At 43.2% G+C, this 20,546-nt stretch overlaps 1 protein-coding gene across 2 annotated transcripts in view; it reads right to left on the bottom strand.

Moving 5' to 3' along the window:
* The window catches only part of LOC129843497 (zinc finger protein 239-like), a 29,812-nt gene that overhangs the window by 8,326 nt on the left and 940 nt on the right, over window positions 1–20,546 (bottom strand). The gene's annotated exons all lie outside the window — the stretch shown is intronic.

Below are 20,546 nucleotides of genomic sequence, written 5' to 3'. Positions count from 1 at the left end.
GTACTGCACTCCACTGTTATGTTCTGTACTGCACTCTACTGTTATGTTCTGTACTGCACTCTACTGTTATGTTCTGTACTGCACTCTACTGTTATGTTCTGTACTCTACTGTTATGTTCTGTACTGCACTCCACTGTTATGTTCTGTACTGCACTCTACTGTTATGTTCTGTACTGCACTCTACTGTTATGTACTGCACTCTACTGTTATGTTCTGTACTGCACTCTACTGTTATGTTCTGTACTGCACTCTACTGTTCTGTTCTGTACTGCACTCCACTGTTCTGTTCTGTTATGTTCTGTACTGCACTCTACTGTTATGTTCTGTACTCTACTGTTATGTTCTGTACTGTTCTGTTCTGAACTCTACTGTTATGTTCTGTACTCCACTGTTCTGTTCTGTACTGCACTCCACTGTTCTGTTCTGTACTGCACTCTACTGTTATGTTCTGTACTCTACTGTTATGTTCTGTACTGTTCTGTTCTGAACTCTACTGTTATGTTCTGTACTCCACTGTTATGTTCTGTACTGCACTCCACTGTTATGTTCTGTGCTGCACTCTACTGTTATGTTCTGTACTGTTCTGTTCTGAACTCTACTGTTATGTTCTGTACTGCACTCTACTGTTATGTTCTGTACTGTTCTGTTCTGAACTCTACTGTTATGTTCTGTACTCCACTGTTATGTTCTGTACTGCACTCCACTGTTATGTTCTGTACTGCACTCTACTGTTATGTTCTGTACTGTTCTGTTCTGAACTCTACTGTTATGTTCTGTACTCCACTGTTATGTTCTGTACTGCACTCCACTGTTATGTTCTGTGCTGCACTCTACTGTTATGTTCTGTACTGCACTCTACTGTTCTGTTCTGTACTCTACTGTTCTGTTCTGTACTCTACTGTTCTGTTCTGCACTCCACTGTTCTGTTCTGCACTCTACTGTTCTGTTCTGTACTGCACTCCACTGTTCTGTTCTGTACTGCACTCTACTGTTCTGTTCTGTACTGCACTCTACTGTTATGTTCTGTACTGCACTCTACTGTTATGTTCTGTACTGCACTCCACTGTTATGTTCTGTGCTGCACTCTACTGTTCTGTTCTGTACTGCACTCTACTGTTATGTTCTGTACTGCACTCTACTGTTAAGTTCTGTACTGCACTCTACTGTTATGTTCTGTACTGCACTCCACTGTTATGTTCTGTACTGCACTCTACTGTTAAGGTATGTTCTGTACTGCACTCCACTGTTATGTTCTGTTCTGCACTCCACTGTTCTGTTCTGCACTCCACTGTTCTGTTCTGCACTCCACTGTTCTGTTCTGCACTCCACTGTTCTGTTCTGCACTCCACTGTTCTGTTCTGCACTCCACTGTTCTGTACTGCACTCCACTGTTCTGTTCTGCACTCCACTGTTCTGTTCTGCACTCCACTGTTCTGTTCTGCACTCCACTGTTCTGTACTGTACTCCACTGTTATGTTCTGCACTCTACTGTTCTGTACTGCACTCCACTGTTATGTTCTGTACTGCACTCCACTGTTATGTTCTGTACTGCACTCCACTGTTATGTTCTGTACTGCACTCTACTGTTAAGGTATGTTCTGTACTGCACTCCACTGTTATGTTCTGTACTCCACTGTTCTGTACTGCACTCTACTGTTAAGGTATGTTCTGTACTGCACTCTACTGTTATGTTCTGTACTCCACTGTTCTGTACTGCACTCTACTGTTAAGGTATGTTCTGTACTGCACTCTACTGTTATGTTCTGTACTGCACTCCACTGTTATGTTCTGTACTGCACTCTACTGTTAAGGTATGTTCTGTACTGCACTCTACTGTTATGTTCTGTACTCCACTGTTCTGTACTGCACTCTACTGTTAAGGTATGTTCTGTACTGCACTCCACTGTTATGTTCTGTACTGCACTCTACTGTTAAGGTATGTTCTGTACTGCACTCCACTGTTCTGTACTGCACTCTACTGTTAAGGTATGTTCTGTTCTGCACTCCACTGTTCTGTACTGCACTCCACTGTTCTGTTCTGCACTCCACTGTTCTGTTCTGCACTCCACTGTTCTGTTCTGCACTCCACTGTTCTGTACTGCACTCCACTGTTCTGTTCTGCACTCCACTGTTCTGTACTGCACTCTACTGTTCTGTTCTGCACTCCACTGTTATGTTCTGTACTGCACTCTACTGTTCTGTTCTGCACTCCACTGTTCTGTTCTGCACTCTACTGTTCTGTTCTGCACTCCACTGTTATGTTCTGTACTGCACTCTACTGTTCTGTACTGCACTCCACTGTTCTGTACTGCACTCCACTGTTCTGTTCTGCACTCTACTGTTCTGTTCTGCACTCCACTGTTATGTTCTGTACTGCACTCTACTGTTCTGTTCTGCACTCCACTGTTATGTTCTGTACTGCACTCTACTGTTCTGTTCTGCACTCCACTGTTCTGTACTGCACTCCACTGTTCTGTTCTGCACTCCACTGTTCTGTACTGCACTCTACTGTTCTGTTCTGCACTCCACTGTTATGTTCTGTACTGCACTCCACTGTTATGTTCTGTTCTGCACTCCACTGTTCTGTACTGCACTCCACTGTTCTGTTCTGCACTCCACTGTTCTGTTCTGCACTCCACTGTTCTGTTCTGCACTCCACTGTTCTGTTCTGCACTCCACTGTTCTGTTCTGCACTCCACTGTTCTGTACTGCACTCCACTGTTCTGTTCTGCACTCCACTGTTCTGTTCTGCACTCCACTGTTCTGTTCTGCACTCCACTGTTCTGTTCTGCACTCCACTGTTATGTTCTGTACTGCACTCCACTGTTCTGTTCTGCACTCCACTGTTATGTTCTGTTCTGCACTCCACTGTTCTGTTCTGCACTCCACTGTTCTGTACTGCACTCCACTGTTCTGTTCTGCACTCCACTGTTCTGTTCTGCACTCCACTGTTCTGTTCTGCACTCCACTGTTCTGTTCTGCACTCCACTGTTCTGTACTGCACTCTACTGTTCTGTTCTGCACTCCACTGTTATGTTCTGTACTGCACTCTACTGTTAAGGTATGTTCTGTACTGCACTCCACTGTTATGTTCTGTTCTGCACTCCACTGTTCTGTTCTGCACTCCACTGTTCTGTTCTGCACTCCACTGTTAAGTTCTGTTCTGTACTCTACTGTTATGTTCTGTACTGCACTCTACTGTTCTGTTCTGCACTCCACTGTTATGTTCTGTTCTGCACTCCACTGTTCTGTTCTGCACTCCACTGTTCTGTACTGCACTCCACTGTTCTGTTCTGCACTCCACTGTTCTGTTCTGCACTCTACTGTTAAGTTCTGTTCTGTACTCTACTGTTATGTTCTGTACTGCACTCCACTGTTATGTTCTGTGCTGCACTCCACTGTTCTGTTCTGTACTGCACTGTTATGTTATGTTCTGTACTGCACTCCACTGTTATGTTCTGTACTGTACTGCACTCCACTGTTATGTTCTGTACTGCACTCTACTGTTATGTTCTGTACTGTACTGCACTCCACTGTTATGTTCTGTACTGCACTCCACTGTTATGTTCTGTACTCTACTGTTATGTTCTGTACTGCACTCTACTGTTCTGTTCTGTACTGCACTCTACTGTTCTGTACTGCACTCTACTGTTATGTTCTGTACTGCACTCCACTGTTATGTTCTGTACTGCACTCTACTGTTATGTACTGTACTGCACTCCACTGTTCTGTTCTGTACTGCACTCTACTGTTCTGTACTGCACTCCACTGTTCTGTTCTGTACTGCACTCTACTGTTATGTTCTGTACTGCACTCTACTGTTATGTACTGTACTGCACTCTACTGTTCTGTTCTGTACTGCACTCCACTGTTCTGTTCTGTACTGCACTCCACTGTTCTGTTCTGTACTGCACTCTACTGTTATGTTCTGTACTGCACTCTACTGTTATGTACTGTACTGCACTCCACTGTTCTGTTCTGTACTGCACTCCACTGTTCTGTTCTGTACTGCACTCTACTGTTATGTTCTGTACTGCACTCTACTGTTATGTACTGTACTGCACTCCACTGTTCTGTTCTGTACTGCACTCTACTGTTATGTTCTGTACTGCACTCTACTGTTATGTACTGTACTGCACTCCACTGTTCTGTTCTGTACTGCACTCTACTGTTATGTACTGTACTGCACTCTACTGTTCTGTTCTGTTCTGCACTCCACTGTTATGTTCTGTACTGCACTCTACTGTTATGTACTGTACTGCACTCTACTGTTCTGTACTGCACTCCACTGTTCTGTTCTGTACTGCACTCTACTGTTATGTTCTGTACTGCACTCTACTGTTATGTTCTGTACTGCACTCTACTGTTATGTTCTGTACTGCACTCCACTGTTATGTTCTGTACTGCACTCCACTGTTATGTTCTGTACTGCACTCTACTGTTATGTTCTGTACTGCACTCTACTGTTATGTTCTGTACTGCACTCCACTGTTATGTTCTGTACTGCACTCCACTGTTATGTTCTGTACTGCACTCTACTGTTATGTACTGTACTGCACTCCACTGTTCTGTTCTGCACTCTACTGTTCTGTACTGTACTGCACTCTACTGTTATGTTCTGTACTGTTCTGTTCTGAACTCTACTGTTATGTTCTGTACTCCACTGTTATGTTCTGTGCTGCACTCTACTGTTCTGTTCTGTACTGTTCTGTTCTGAACTCTACTGTTCTGTTCTGTTCTGCACTCCACTGTTCTGTTCTGTACTGAACTCTACTGTTATGTTCTGTTCTGTACTCCACTGTTCTGTTCTGTACTGCACTCTACTGTTATGTTCTGTACTGCACTCTACTGTTATGTACTGTACTGCACTCCACTGTTCTGTTCTGTACTGCACTCCACTGTTCTGTTCTGCACTCCACTGTTATGTTCTGTACTGCACTCCACTGTTATGTTCTGTACTGCACTCTACTGTTATGTTCTGTACTGTTCTGTTCTGAACTCTACTGTTATGTTCTGTACTCCACTGTTATGTTCTGTACTGCACTCTACTGTTATGTTCTGTACTGTACTGCAATCCACTGTTATGTTCTGTACTCCACTGTTATGTTCTGTACTGCACTCCACTGTTCTGTTCTGTACTGCACTCTACTGTTATGTTCTGTACTGCACTCCACTGTTATGTTCTGTTCTGCGCTCTACTGTTATGTTCTGTACTGCACTCTACTGTTATGTACTGTACTGCACTCCACTGTTATGTTCTGTACTGCACTCCACTGTTCTGTACTGCACTCTACTGTTCTGTACTGCACTCTACTGTTCTGTACTGCACTCTACTGTTATGTTCTGTACTGCACTCCACTGTTCTGTTCTGTACTGCACTCTACAGTTATGTTCTGTACTGCACTCCACTGTTCTGTTCTGTACTGCACTCTACTGTTCTGTTCTGTACTGCACTCTACTGTTATGTTCTGTACTCCACTGTTATGTTCTGTACTGCACTCCACTGTTCTGTTCTGTACTGCACTCTACTGTTATGTTCTGTACTGCACTCCACTGTTATGTTCTGTACTGCACTCTACTGTTATGTACTGTACTGCACTCCACTGTTCTGTTCTGTACTGCACTCTACAGTTATGTTCTGTACTGCACTCCACTGTTCTGTTCTGTACTGCACTCCACTGTTCTGTACTGCACTCTACTGTTATGTTCTGTACTGCACTCTACTGTTATGTTCTGTACTGCACTCCACTGTTATGTTCTGTACTGCACTCTACTGTTATGTTCTGTACTGCACTCCACTGTTATGTTCTGTACTGCACTCCACTGTTATGTTCTGTACTGCACTCTACTGTTATGTTCTGTACTGCACTCCACTGTTCTGTTCTGTACTGCACTCTACTGTTATGTACTGTACTGCACTCCACTGTTCTGTTCTGTACTGCACTCTACAGTTATGTTCTGTACTGCACTCCACTGTTCTGTTCTGTACTGCACTCCACTGTTCTGTACTGCACTCTACTGTTATGTTCTGTACTGCACTCTACTGTTATGTTCTGTACTGCACTCCACTGTTATGTTCTGTACTGCACTCCACTGTTATGTTCTGTACTGCACTCTACTGTTATGTTCTGTACTGCACTCCACTGTTATGTTCTGTACTGCACTCCACTGTTCTGTTCTGTACTGCACTCCACTGTTCTGTACTGCACTCTACTGTTATGTTCTGCACTGCACTCCACTGTTCTGTTCTGTACTGCACTCTACTGTTCTGTACTGCACTCTACTGTTCTGTACTGCACTCTACTGTTATGTTCTGTACTGCACTCCACTGTTCTGTTCTGTACTGCACTCTACTGTTCTGTACTGCACTCTACTGTTCTGTACTGCACTCTACTGTTATGTTCTGTACTGCACTCCACTGTTATGTTCTGTACTGCACTCTACTGTTATGTTCTGTACTGCACTCCACTGTTATGTTCTGTACTGCACTCTACTGTTCTGTACTGCACTCTACTGTTCTGTACTGCACTCTACTGTTCTGTACTGCACTCTACTGTTCTGTACTGCACTCTACTGTTCTGTACTGCACTCTACTGTTATGTTCTGTACTGCACTCTACTGTTATGTTCTGTACTGCACTCTACTGTTCTGTTCTGTACTGCACTCCACTGTTCTGTACTCTACTGTTATGTTCTGTACTGCGCTCTACTGTTATGTTCTGTACTGCACTCCACTGTTCTGTTCTGTACTGCACTCTACTGTTATGTTCTGTACTGCACTCCACTGTTATGTTCTGTACTGCACTCTACTGTTATGTTCTGTACTGCACTCCACTGTTCTGTTCTGTACTGCACTCCACTGTTCTGCGCTCTACTGTTATGTTCTGTACTGCACTCCACTGTTCTGTTCTGTACTGCACTCTACTGTTATGTTCTGTACTGCACTCCACTGTTCTGTTCTGTACTGCACTCTACTGTTCTGTTCTGTACTGCACTCTACTGTTATGTTCTGTACTCCACTCTACTGTTATGTTCTGTTCTGCACTCTACTGTTCTGCACTCTACTGTTATGTTCTGTGCTGCACTCCACTGTTCTGTTCTGTACTGCACTCTACTGTTCTGTTCTGTACTGCACTCCACTTATGTTCTGTACTGCACTCTACTGTTATGTTCTGTGCTGCACTCCACTGTTATGTTCTGTACTGCACTCCACTGTTCTGTTCTGTACTGCACTCTACTGTTATGTTATGTACTGCACTCTACTGTTATGTTATGTACTGCACTCTACTGTTCTGTTCTGTACTGCACTCCACTGTTATGTTCTGTACTGCACTCTACTGTTATGTTCTGTACTGCACTCCACTTATGTTCTGTACTGCACTCTACTGTTATGTTCTGTACTGCACTCCACTGTTCTGTTCTGTACTGCACTCTACTGTTATGTTATGTACTGCACTCTACTGTTATGTTATGTACTGCACTCCACTGTTCTGTTCTGTACTGCACTCTGCTGTTCTGTTCTGTACTGCACTCTACTGTTATGTTCTGTACTGCACTCCACTGTTATGTTCTGTACTGCACTCTACTGTTATGTTCTGTACTGCACTCTACTGTTATGTTCTGTACTGCACTCCACTGTTATGTTCTGTACTGCACTCTACTGTTATGTTCTGTACTGCACTCCACTGTTATGTTCTGTACTGCACTCTACTGTTATGTTCTGTACTGCACTCCACTGTTCTGTTCTGTACTGCACTCTACTGTTATGTTATGTACTGCACTCTACTGTTCTGTTCTGTACTGCACTCCACTGTTATGTTCTGTACTGCACTCTACTGTTATGTTCTGTACTGCACTCCACTTATGTTCTGTACTGCACTCTACTGTTATGTTCTGTACTGCACTCCACTGTTCTGTTCTGTACTGCACTCTACTGTTATGTTATGTACTGCACTCTACTGTTATGTTATGTACTGCACTCCACTGTTCTGTTCTGTACTGCACTCTGCTGTTCTGTTCTGTACTGCACTCTACTGTTATGTTCTGTACTGCACTCCACTGTTATGTTCTGTACTGCACTCTACTGTTATGTTCTGTACTGCACTCTACTGTTATGTTCTGTACTGCACTCTACTGTTATGTTCTGTACTGCACTCTACTGTTATGTTCTGTACTGCACTCTACTGTTATGTTCTGTACTGCACTCCACTGTTATGTTCTGTACTGCACTCTACTGTTCTGCACTCTACTGTTCTGTACTGCACTCCACTGTTATGTTCTGTACTGCGCTCTACAGTTATGTACTGCACTCTACTGTTATGTTCTGTGCTGCACTCTACTGTTATGTTCTGTACTGCACTCTACTGTTATGTTCTGTGCTGCACTCTACTGCTCTGTTCTGTACTGCACTCTACTGTTATGTTCTGTACTGCGCTCTACAGTTATGTACTGCACTCTACTGTTATGTTCTGTGCTGCACTCTACTGTTATGTTCTGTACTGCACTCTACTGTTATGTTCTGTGCTGCACTCCACTGTTATGTTCTGTACTGCACTCTACTGTTCTGCACTCTACTGTTCTGTACTGCACTCCACTGTTATGTTCTGTACTGCGCTCTACAGTTATGTACTGCACTCTACTGTTATGTTCTGTGCTGCACTCTACTGCTCTGTTCTGTACTGCACTCTACTGTTATGTTCTGTGCTGCACTCTACTGCTCTGTTCTGTACTGCACTCTACAGTTCTGTTCTGTACTGCACTCTACTGTTCGGTACTCTACTGTTATGTTCTGTACTGCACTCTACTGTTCTGTTCTGTACTGCACTCTACTGTTCTGTTCTGTACTGCACTCTACTGTTCTGTTCTGTACTGCACTCTACTGTTCTGTTCTGTACTGCACTCTACTGTTATGTACTGTACTGCACTCTACTGTTATGTTCTGTACTGCACTCTACTGTTATGTTCTGTTCTGCACTCCACTGTTATGTTCTGTACTGCACTCTACTGTTATGTACTGTACTGCACTCTACTGTTATGTACTGCGCTCTACAGTTATGTTCTGTACTGTACTCCACTGTTCTGTTCTGTACTGTACTCCACTGTTATGTTCTGTACTGCACTCTACTGTTCTGTACTGTACTGCACTCCACTGTTATGTACTGTACTGCACTCTACTGTTATGTTCTGTACTGCACTCCACTGTTATGTTCTGTACTGCACTCCACTGTTATGTTCTGTACTGCACTCTACTGTTCTGTTCTGTACTGCACTCCACTGTTATGTTCTGTACTGCACTCTACTTTTATGTTCTGTACTGCACTCTACAGTTATGTTCTGTACTGCACTCTACAGTTATGTTCTACACTCTACTTTTATGTACTGTACTGCACTCTACTGTTATGTACTGCGCTCTACAGTTATGTTCTGTACTGCACTCCACTGTTCTGTTCTGTACTGCACTCTACTGTTATGTTCTGTACTGCACTCCACTGTTATGTTCTGTACTGCACTCTACAGTTATGTTCTGTACTGCACTCTACAGTTATGTTCTGTACTGCACTCTACTGTTCTGTACTGCACTCTACTGTACTGTTATGTACTGCGCTCTACAGTTATGTTCTGTACTGCACTCCACTGTTATGTTCTGTACTGCACTCTACTGTTATGTTCTGTACTGCACTCCACTGTTATGTTCTGTACTGCACTCTACAGTTATGTTCTGTACTGCACTCTACAGTTATGTTCTGTACTGCACTCTACTGTTCTGTACTGCACTCTACAGTTATGTTCTGTACTGCACTCTACTGTTCTGTACTGCACTCTACTGTTCTGTACTGCACTCTACTGTTCTGTACTGCACTCTACTGTTCTGTTCTGCACTCCACTGTTCTGTTCTGCACTCCACTGTTATGTTCTGTGCTGCACTCTACTGTTCTGTGCTGTACTCTACTGTTCTGTTCTGTACTGCACTCTACTGTTCTGTTCTGTACTGCACTCTACAGTTATGTTCTGTACTGTACTCTACTGTTCTGTTCTGTACTGCACTCTACTGTTATGTTCTGCACTCCACTGTTCTGTACTGTACTCTACTGTTCTGTTCTGTTCTGCACTCCACTGTTATGTTCTGTTCTGCACTCTACTGTTCTGTTCTGTTCTGCACTCCACTGTTATGTTCTGCACTCCACTGTTCTGTGCTGTACTCCACTGTTCTGTTCTGTACTGCACTCTACAGTTATGTTCTGTACTGCACTCTACTGTTCTGTACTGCACTCTACTGTTCTGTACTGCACTCCACTGTTATGTTCTGTACTGCACTCTACTGTTCTGTTCTGCACTCCACTGTTCTGTTCTGCACTCCACTGTTCTGTTCTGTGCTGCACTCTACTGTTCTGTGCTGTACTCTACTGTTCTGTTCTGTACTGCACTCTACTGTTATGTTCTGTACTGCACTCTACTGTTATGTTCTGTGCTGCACTCTACTGTTCTGTGCTGTACTCTACTGTTCTGTTCTGTACTGCACTCTACTGTTATGTTCTGTACTGCACTCTACTGTTACGTTCTGTACTGCACTCTACTGTTATGTTCTGTGCTGCACTCTACTGTTCTGTTCTGTACTGCACTCTACTGTTCTGTTCTGTGCTGCACTCTACTGTTCTGTGCTGTACTCTACTGTTCTGTTCTGTACTGCACTCTACTGTTATGTTCTGCACTCCACTGTTCTGTTCTGCACTCCACTGTTATGTTCTGTTCTGCACTCTACTGTTCTGTTCTGCACTCCACTGTTATGTTCTGCACTCCACTGTTCTGTTCTGCACTCCACTGTTCTGTTCTGCACTCTACTGTTCTGTTCTGTGCTGCACTCTACTGTTCTGTGCTGTACTCTACTGTTCTGTTCTGTGCTGCACTCTACTGTTCTGTGCTGTACTCTACTGTTCTGTTCTGTTCTGCACTCCACTGTATTGTTCTGTACTGCACTCCACTGTTATGTTCTGTACTGCACTCTACAGTTATGTTCTGTACTGCACTCCACTGTTATGTTCTGTACTGCACTCTACTGTTATGTTCTGTACTGCACTCTACTGTTATGTTCTGTACTGCACTCCACTGTTATGTTCTGTACTGCACTCCACTGTTATGTTCTGTACTGCACTCTACTGTTATGTTCTGTACTGCACTCTACTGTTATGTTCTGTACTGCACTGTTATGTTCTGTACTCTACTGTTATGTTCTGTACTGCACTCTACTGTTATGTTCTGTACTGCACTCCACTGTTATGTTCTGTACTGCACTCTACTGTTATGTTCTGTACTGCACTCCACTGTTATGTTCTGTACTGCACTCTACTGTTATGTTCTGTACTGCACTCTACTGTTATGTTCTGTACTGCACTCTACTGTTATGTTCTGTACTGCACTGTTATGTTCTGTACTCTACTGTTATGTTCTGTACTGCACTCTACTGTTATGTTCTGTACTGCACTCTACTGTTATGTTCTGTACTGCACTCTACTGTTATGTTCTGTACTGCACTGTTATGTTCTGTACTCTACTGTTATGTTCTGTACTGCACTCTACTGTTATGTTCTGTACTGCACTCTACTGTTATGTTCTGTACTGCACTCTACTGTTATGTTCTGTACTGCACTGTTATGTTCTGTACTCTACTGTTATGTTCTGTACTGCACTCTACTGTTATGTTCTGTACTGCACTCTACTGTTAAGTTCTGTGCTGCACTCCACTGTTCTGTTCTGTACTGCACTCTACTGTTCTGTTCTGTAATGCACTCTACTGTTATGTTCTGTACTGCACTCCACTGTTATGTTCTGTGCTGCACTCCACTGTTCTGTTCTGTACTGCACTCTACTGTTCTGTTCTGTAATGCACTCTACTGTTATGTTCTGTACTGCACTCTACTGTTATGTTCTGTACTGCACTCTACTGTTATGTTCTGTACTGCACTCTACTGTTATGTTCTGTACTGCACTCTACTGTTATGTTCTGTACTGCACTCTACTGTTCTGTTCTGTAATGCACTCCACTTATGTTCTGTACTGCACTCTACTGTTCTGCACTCTACTGTTATGTTCTGTACTGCACTCTACTGTTCTGTTCTGTAATGCACTCTACTGTTATGTTCTGTACTGCACTCTACTGTTATGTTCTGTACTGCACTCTACTGTTATGTTCTGTACTGCGCTCCACTGTTATGTTCTGTGCTGCACTCTACTGCTCTGTTCTGTACTGCACTCTACAGTTCTGTTCTGTACTGCACTCTACTGTTCTGTACTCTACTGTTATGTTCTGTACTGCACTCTACTGTTCTGTTCTGTACTGCACTCTACTGTTCTGTTCTGTACTGCACTCTACTGTTCTGTTCTGTACTGCACTCTACTGTTCTGTTCTGTACTGCACTCTACTGTTCTGTTCTGTACTGCACTCTACTGTTCTGTTCTGTACTGCACTCTACTGTTCTGTTCTGTACTGCACTCTACTGTTCTGTTCTGTACTGCACTCTACTGCTCTGTTCTGTACTGCACTCTACTGTTCTGTTCTGTACTGCACTCTACTGTTCTGTTCTGTACTGCACTCTACTGTTCTGTTCTGTACTGCACTCTACTGTTCTGTTCTGTACTGCACTCTACTGTTCTGTTCTGTACTGCACTCTACTGTTCTGTTCTGTACTGCACTCTACTGTTCTGTTCTGTACTGCACTCTACTGTTATGTTCTGTACTGCGCTCTACTGTTATGTTCTGTACTGCACTCCACTGTTATGTTCTGTACTGCACTCTACTGTTCTGTCCTGTACTCCACTCTACTGTTATGTTCTGTACTGCACTCTACTGTTATGTTCTGTACTGCACTCCACTGTTATGTTCTGTACTGCACTCCACTGTTATGTTCTGTACTGCACTCCACTGTTATGTTCTGTACTGCACTCTACTGTTATGTTCTGTACTGCACTCTACTGTTCTGTTCTGTACTGCACTCTACTGCTCTGTTCTGTACTGCACTCTACTGTTCTGTTCTGTACTGCACTCCACTGTTATGTTCTGTACTGCACTCTACTGTTATGTTCTGTACTCCACTGTTATGTTCTGTACTGCACTCCACTGTTATGTTCTGTACTGCACTCCACTGTTATGTTCTGTACTGCACTCTACTGTTATGTTCTGTACTCCACTGTTATGTTCTGTACTGCACTCCACTGTTATGTTCTGTACTGCACTCTACTGTTATGTTCTGTACTGCACTCCACTGTTATGTTCTGTACTGTACTCCACTGTTATGTTCTGTACTGCACTCTACTGTTATGTTCTGTACTCCACTGTTATGTTCTGTACTGCACTCCACTGTTCTGTACTGCACTCCACTGTTATGTTCTGTACTGCACTCCACTGTTATGTTCTGTACTGCACTCTACTGTTATGTTCTACACTCTACTGTTCTGTTCTGTACTGCACTCCACTGTTATGTTCTACACTCTACTGTTCTGTTCTGTACTGCACTCCACTGTTATGTTCTGTACTGCACTCCACTGTTCTGTTCTGTACTGCACTCTACTGTTAAGTTCTGTACTGCACTCCACTGTTATGTTCTGTACTGCACTCTACTGTTATGTTCTGTTCTGTACTCCACTGTTATGTTCTGTACTGCACTCCACTGTTATGTTCTGTACTGCACTCTACTGTTATGTTCTGTTCTGTACTCCACTGTTATGTTCTGTACTGCACTCCACTGTTAAGTTCTGTACTGCACTCTACTGTTATGTTCTGTTCTGTACTCTACTGTTATGTTCTGTACTGCACTCTACTGTTATGTTCTGTACTGCACTCTACTGTTAAGTTCTGTACTGCACTCTACTGTTCTGTACTGCACTCTACTGTTAAGTTCTGTACTGCACTCTACTGTTCTGTACTGCACTCTACTGTTATGTTCTGTACTGCACTCTACTGTTATGTTCTGTACTGCACTCTACTGTTCTGTTCTGTACTGCACTCTACTGTTCTGTACTGTACTGCACTCTACTGTTATGTTCTGTACTGCACTCTACTGTTCTGTTCTGTACTGCACTCTACTGTTATGTTCTGTACTGCACTCTACTGTTCTGTACTGCACTCTACTGTTCTGTACTGCACTCCACTGTTATGTTCTGTACTGCACTCTACTGTTCTGTTCTGTACTGCACTCTACTGTTCTGTTCTGTACTGCACTCTACTGTTCTGTTCTGTACTGCACTCTACTGTTATGTTCTGTACTGCACTCTACTGTTCTGTACTGCACTCTACTGTTCTGTACTGCACTCCACTGTTATGTTCTGTACTGCACTCTACTGTTCTGTTCTGTACTGCACTCTACTGTTATGTACTGTACTGCACTCTACTGTTATGTACTGCGCTCTACAGTTATGTTCTGTACTGTACTCCACTGTTCTGTTCTGTACTGTACTCCACTGTTCTGTTCTGTACTGCACTCTACTGTTCTGTTCTGTACTGCACTCTACTGTTATGTTCTGTACTGCACTCTACTGTTATGTTCTGTACTGCACTCCACTGTTATGTTCTGTACTGCACTCCACTGTTCTGTTCTGTACTGCACTCCACTGTTCTGTTCTGTACTGCACTCTACTGTTCTGTACTGCACTCTACTGTTATGTTCTGCGCTCTACTGTTATGTTCTGTACTGCACTCTACTGTTATGTACTGTACTGCACTCCACTGTTATGTTCTGTACTGCACTCTACAGTTATGTTCTACACTCTACTTTTATGTTCTGTACTGCACTCTACAGTTATGTTCTGTACTGCACTCTACAGTTATGTTCTACACTCTACTTTTATGTACTGTACTGCACTCTACAGTTATGTTCTGTGCTGCACTCCACTGTTATGTTCTGTACTGCACTCTACTGTTATGTTCTGTACTGCACTCCACTGTTATGTTCTGTACTGCACTCTACTGTTATGTTCTGTACTGCACTCCACTGTTATGTTCTGTACTGCACTCTACTGTTCTGTTCTGTACTGCACTCTACTGTTATGTTCTGTACTCCACTGTTATGTTCTGTACTGCACTCCACTGTTATGTTCTGTGCTGCACTCCACTGTTATGTTCTGTACTGCAGTCCACTGTTATGTTCTGTACTGCACTCCACTCTACTGTTCTGTACTGCACTCTACTGTTATGTTCTGTACTGCACTCTACTGTTCTGTACTGCACTCCACTGTTATGTTCTGTACTGCACTCCACTGTTATGTTCTGTACTGCACTCCACTGTTATGTTCTGTACTGCACTCTACAGTTATGTTCTGTACTGCACTCTACTGTTCTGTTCTGTACTGCACTCTACTGTATTGTTCTGTACTGCACTCTACTGTTCTGTTCTGTACTGCACTCTACTGTATTGTTCTGTACTGCACTCTACTGTATTGTTCTGTACTGCACTCTACTGTTCTGTTCTGTACTGCACTCTACTGTTCTGTTCTGTACTGCACTCTACTGTATTGTTCTGTACTGCACTCTACTGTTCTGTTCTGTACTGCACTCTACTGTATTGTTCTGTACTGCACTCTACAGTTATGTTCTGTACTGCACTCTACTGTTCTGTACTGTACTGCACTCTACTGTTCTGTTCTGTACTGCACTCTACTGTATTGTTCTGTACTGCACTCTACTGTTCTGTTCTGTACTGCACTCTACTGTATTGTTCTGTACTGCACTCTACAGTTATGTTCTGTACTGCACTCCACTGTTATGTTCTGTACTGCACTCCACTGTTCTGTTCTGTACTGCACTCCACTGTTATGTTCTGTACTGCACTCTACTGTTCTGTACTGCACTCTACAGTTATGTTCTGTACTGCACTCTACTGTTCTGTACTGCACTCCACTGTTATGTTCTGTACTGCACTCCACTGTTCTGTTCTGTACTGTACTCCACTGTTCTGTTCTGTACTGCACTCTACTGTATTGTTCTGTACTGCACTCTACAGTTATGTTCTGTACTGCACTCTACAGTTATGTTCTGTACTGCACTCTACTGTTCTGTACTGCACTCTACTGTTATGTTCTGTACTGCACTCCACAGTTATGTTCTGTACTGCACTCTACTGTTCTGTACTGCACTCTACAGTTATGTTCTGTACTGCACTCTACAGTTATGTTCTGTACTGCACTCTACTGTTCTGTACTGCACTCTACTGTTATGTTCTGTACTGCACTCCACTGTTATGTTCTGTACTGCACTCCACTGTTCTGTTCTGCACTCCACTGTTCTGTTCTGCACTCTACTGTTCTGTTCTGCACTCCACTGTTCTGTTCTGCACTCCACTGTTCTGTTCTGCACTCCACTGTTCTGTTCTGCACTCCACTGTTCTGTTCTGTTCTGCACTCTACTGTTCTGTTCTGCACTCCACTGTTCTGTTCTGCACTCTACTGTTCTGTTCTGCACTCTACTGTTCTGTACTGCACTCCACTGTTCTGTTCTGCACTCCACTGTTCTGTTCTGTTCTGCACTCCACTGTTCTGTTCTGCACTCCACTGTTCTGTTCTGCACTCCACTGTTCTGTTCTGCACTCCACTGTTCTGTTCTGCACTCCACTGTTCTGTTCTGCACTCCACTGTTCTGTTCTGCACTCCACTGTTCTGTTCTGCACTCTACTGTTCTGTTCTGCACTCTACTGTTCTGTTCTGCACTCCACTGTTCTGTTCTGCACTCCACTGTTCTGTTCTGCACTCCACTGTTCTGTTCTGCACTCCACTGTTCTGTTCTGCACTCCACTGTTCTGTTCTGCACTCCACTGTTCTGTTCTGCACTCTACTGTTCTGTTCTGCACTCCACTGTTCTGTTCTGCACTCTACTGTTCTGTTCTGCACTCCACTGTTATGTTCTGTACTGCACTCTACTGTTATGTACTGTACTGCACTCCACTGTTCTGTTCTGTACTGCACTCCACTGTTCTGTTCTGCACTCTACTGTTCTGTTCTGCACTCTACTGTTCTGTTCTGCACTCCACTGTTATGTTCTGTACTGCACTCCACTGTTCTGTTCTGCACTCCACTGTTCTGTTCTGCACTCCACTGTTCTGTTCTGCACTCCACTGTTCTGTTCTGCACTCCACTGTTCTGTTCTGCACTCCACTGTTCTGTTCTGCACTCCACTGTTCTGTTCTGCACTCCACTGTTCTGTTCTGCACTCCACTGTTCTGTTCTGCACTCCACTGTTCTGTTCTGTACTGCACTCCACTGTTCTGTTCTGCACTCCACTGTTCTGTTCTGCACTCCACTGTTCTGTTCTGCACTCCACTGTTCTGTTCTGTACTGCACTCCACTGTTCTGTTCTGCACTCTACTGTTCTGTTCTGCACTCTACTGTTCTGTTCTGCACTCCACTGTTCTGTTCTGTACTGCACTCCACTGTTCTGTTCTGCACTCCACTGTTCTGTTCTGCACTCCACTGTTCTGTTCTGCACTCCACTGTTCTGTTCTGCACTCCACTGTTCTGTTCTGCACTCCACTGTTCTGTTCTGCACTCCACTGTTCTGTTCTGCACTCCACTGTTCTGTTCTGCACTCCACTGTTCTGTTCTGCACTCCACTGTTCTGTTCTGCACTCCACTGTTCTGTACTGCACTCCACTGTTCTGTTCTGCACTCCACTGTTCTGTTCTGCACTCCACTGTTCTGTTCTGCACTCCACTGTTCTGTACTGCACTCCACTGTTCTGTTCTGCACTCCACTGTTCTGTTCTGCACTCCACTGTTCTGTTCTGCACTCCACTGTTCTGTTCTGCACTCTACTGTTCTGTTCTGCACTCCACTGTTCTGTTCTGCACTCTACTGTTCTGTTCTGCACTCCACTGTTATGTTCTGTACTGCACTCTACTGTTATGTTCTGTACTGCACTCCACTGTTCTGTTCTGTACTGCACTCCACTGTTATGTTCTGTTCTGCACTCCACTGTTATGTTCTGTACTGCACTCTACTGTTATGTTCTGTACTGCACTCTACTGTTATGTTCTGTACTGCACTCCACTGTTCTGTTCTGTGCTGCACTGTTATGTTCTGCACTCTACTGTTCTGTACTGCACTCTACTGTTATGTTCTGTACTGCACTCCACTGTTCTGTTCTGTGCTGCACTGTTATGTTCTGCACTCTATTGTTCTGTACTGCACTCCACTGTTATGTTCTGTACTGCACTCCACTGTTATGTTCTGTACTGCACTCTACAGTTATGTTCTGTACTGCACTCTACTGTTATGTTCTGTACTGCACTCTACTGTTATGTTCTGTACTGCACTCCACTGTTATGTTCTGTACTGCACTCTACTGTTATGTTCTGTACTGCACTCTACTGTTATGTTCTGTACTGCACTGTTATGTTCTGTACTCTACTGTTATGTTCTGTACTGCACTCTACTGTTATGTTCTGTACTGCACTCTACTGTTATGTTCTGTACTGCACTCCACTGTTCTGTTCTGTACTGCACTCTACTGTTATGTTCTGTACTGCACTCTACTGTTATGTTCTGTACTGCACTGTTATGTTCTGTACTCTACTGTTATGTTCTGTACTGCACTCTACTGTTATGTTCTGTACTGCACTCTACTGTTATGTTCTGTACTGCACTCTACTGTTATGTTCTGTACTGCACTCTACTGTTATGTTCTGTACTGCACTCCACTGTTATGTTCTGTACTGCACTCCACTGTTCTGTTCTGTTCTGCACTCTACTGTTCTGTTCTGTACTGCACTCTACTGTTCTGTACTGCACTGTTCTGTTCTGAACTCTACTGTTCTGTTCTGTACTGCACTCCACTGTTATGTTCTGTACTGCACTGTTATGTTCTGTACTGTACTCCACTGTTATGTTCTGTACTGTACTCTACTGTTATGTTCTGTACTGCACTCCACTGTTATGTTCTGTACTGCACTGTTATGTTCTGTACTGCACTCCACTGTTATGTTCTGTACTCCACTGTTATGTTCTGTACTGTACTCTACTGTTATGTTCTGTACTGCACTCCACTGTTATGTTCTGTACTCCACTGTTATGTTCTGTACTCCACTGTATTGTTCTGTTCTGTACTCCACTGTTATGTTCTGTACTGCACTTCACTGTTATGTTCTGTACTGCACTCCACTGTTCTGTTCTGTACTGCACTCCACTGTTCTGTTCTGTACTGCACTCCACTGTTCTGTTCTGTACTGCACTCTACTGTTATGTTCTGTACTCCACTGTTATGTTCTGTACTGCACTCCACTGTTATGTTCTGTACTGCACTCCACTGTTCTGTTCTGCACTGCACTCCACTGTTATGTTCTGTACTGCACTCTACTGTTCTGTTCTGTACTGTTCTGTTCTGAACTCTACTGTTATGTTCTGTTCTCTACTGTTCTGTTCTGTTCTCTACTGTTCTGTTCTCTACTGTTCTATTCTCTACTGTTCTCTACTGTTCTGTTCTCTACTCTACTGTTCTGTTCTGTACTGAACTCTACTGTTCTGTTCTGTTCTCTACTGTTCTGTTCTCTACTGTTCTGTTCTCTACTGTTCTGTTCTCTACTGTTCTGTTCTCTACTGTTCTGTTCTCTACTCTACTGTTCTCTACTGTTCTGTTCTCTACTGTTCTGTTCTCTACTGTCCTGTTCTCTACTCTACTGTTCTGTTCTCTACTCTACTGTTCTGTTCTCTACTGTTCTGTTCTCTACTGTTCTGTTCTCTACTCTTCTGTTCTCTACTCTTCTGTTCTCTACTCTTCTGTTCTCTACTGTTCTCTACTCTACTGTTCTGTTCTCTACTCTACTGTTCTGTTCTCTACTCTACTGTTCTGTTCTCTACTGTTCTGTTCTCTACTCTACTGTTCTGTTCTCTACTCTACTGTTCTGTTCTCTACTCTACTGTTCTGTACTGTCCTTTGATGTCCAACTTCAGATTTGGTCCGGACCAACCAAATTTGGTCTTGTTTGGGGGCAGAGCTCATTAAAATAATAGCCAGTGTATAGAACAATACCCGAATATGCAAAGTAGGATAGTGCATATTTCTACCTTTGTGTACCTATTCAGGATGCATCACCACGAAGAGAGAACCCACTTCACTTACTGTACTTCAATAACCAAAACAGATGTTTTTCAAAGTCAGTGTATCATGTCATAGATGACACCTCATTCTTTCTGCAGACTTCGTTGATTCTTAATTCGGAGTGAATATTTAACAGAGTTTTTTGAATTTTCCCCAACATGAGGGAGATGGAACCAACATTCTGTAACCAAACTTTGCATCTGCACAATTCCTCCAGTAATATTATTATTTTTTTTGTTGTCAAATGTTAAAAGTAGTGATTGTGCATAGAGTGGAAAGGTTTGTTCAGCTTTGAAATATTTTGTTTTGTTTTGTTTGGCATACATTTAAAGTAAGAAATCTGAGTCTCGCGATTTCATACCTTTAACAATTACCACTACAGAACAAATTATTGAAAGTGTAGAACTTCCGTAGAATGCCCATTTAAAGAGGCAATCTGCAGTTGCTACGTCCACTTTTTTGGACTTCTACATT

Source organism: Salvelinus fontinalis, unplaced genomic scaffold (genome assembly GCF_029448725.1).
Source record: "Salvelinus fontinalis isolate EN_2023a unplaced genomic scaffold, ASM2944872v1 scaffold_0144, whole genome shotgun sequence".
NCBI lineage: Eukaryota > Metazoa > Chordata > Actinopteri > Salmoniformes > Salmonidae > Salvelinus > Salvelinus fontinalis.
This window is presented reverse-complemented; position numbering and strand designations above follow the sequence as displayed.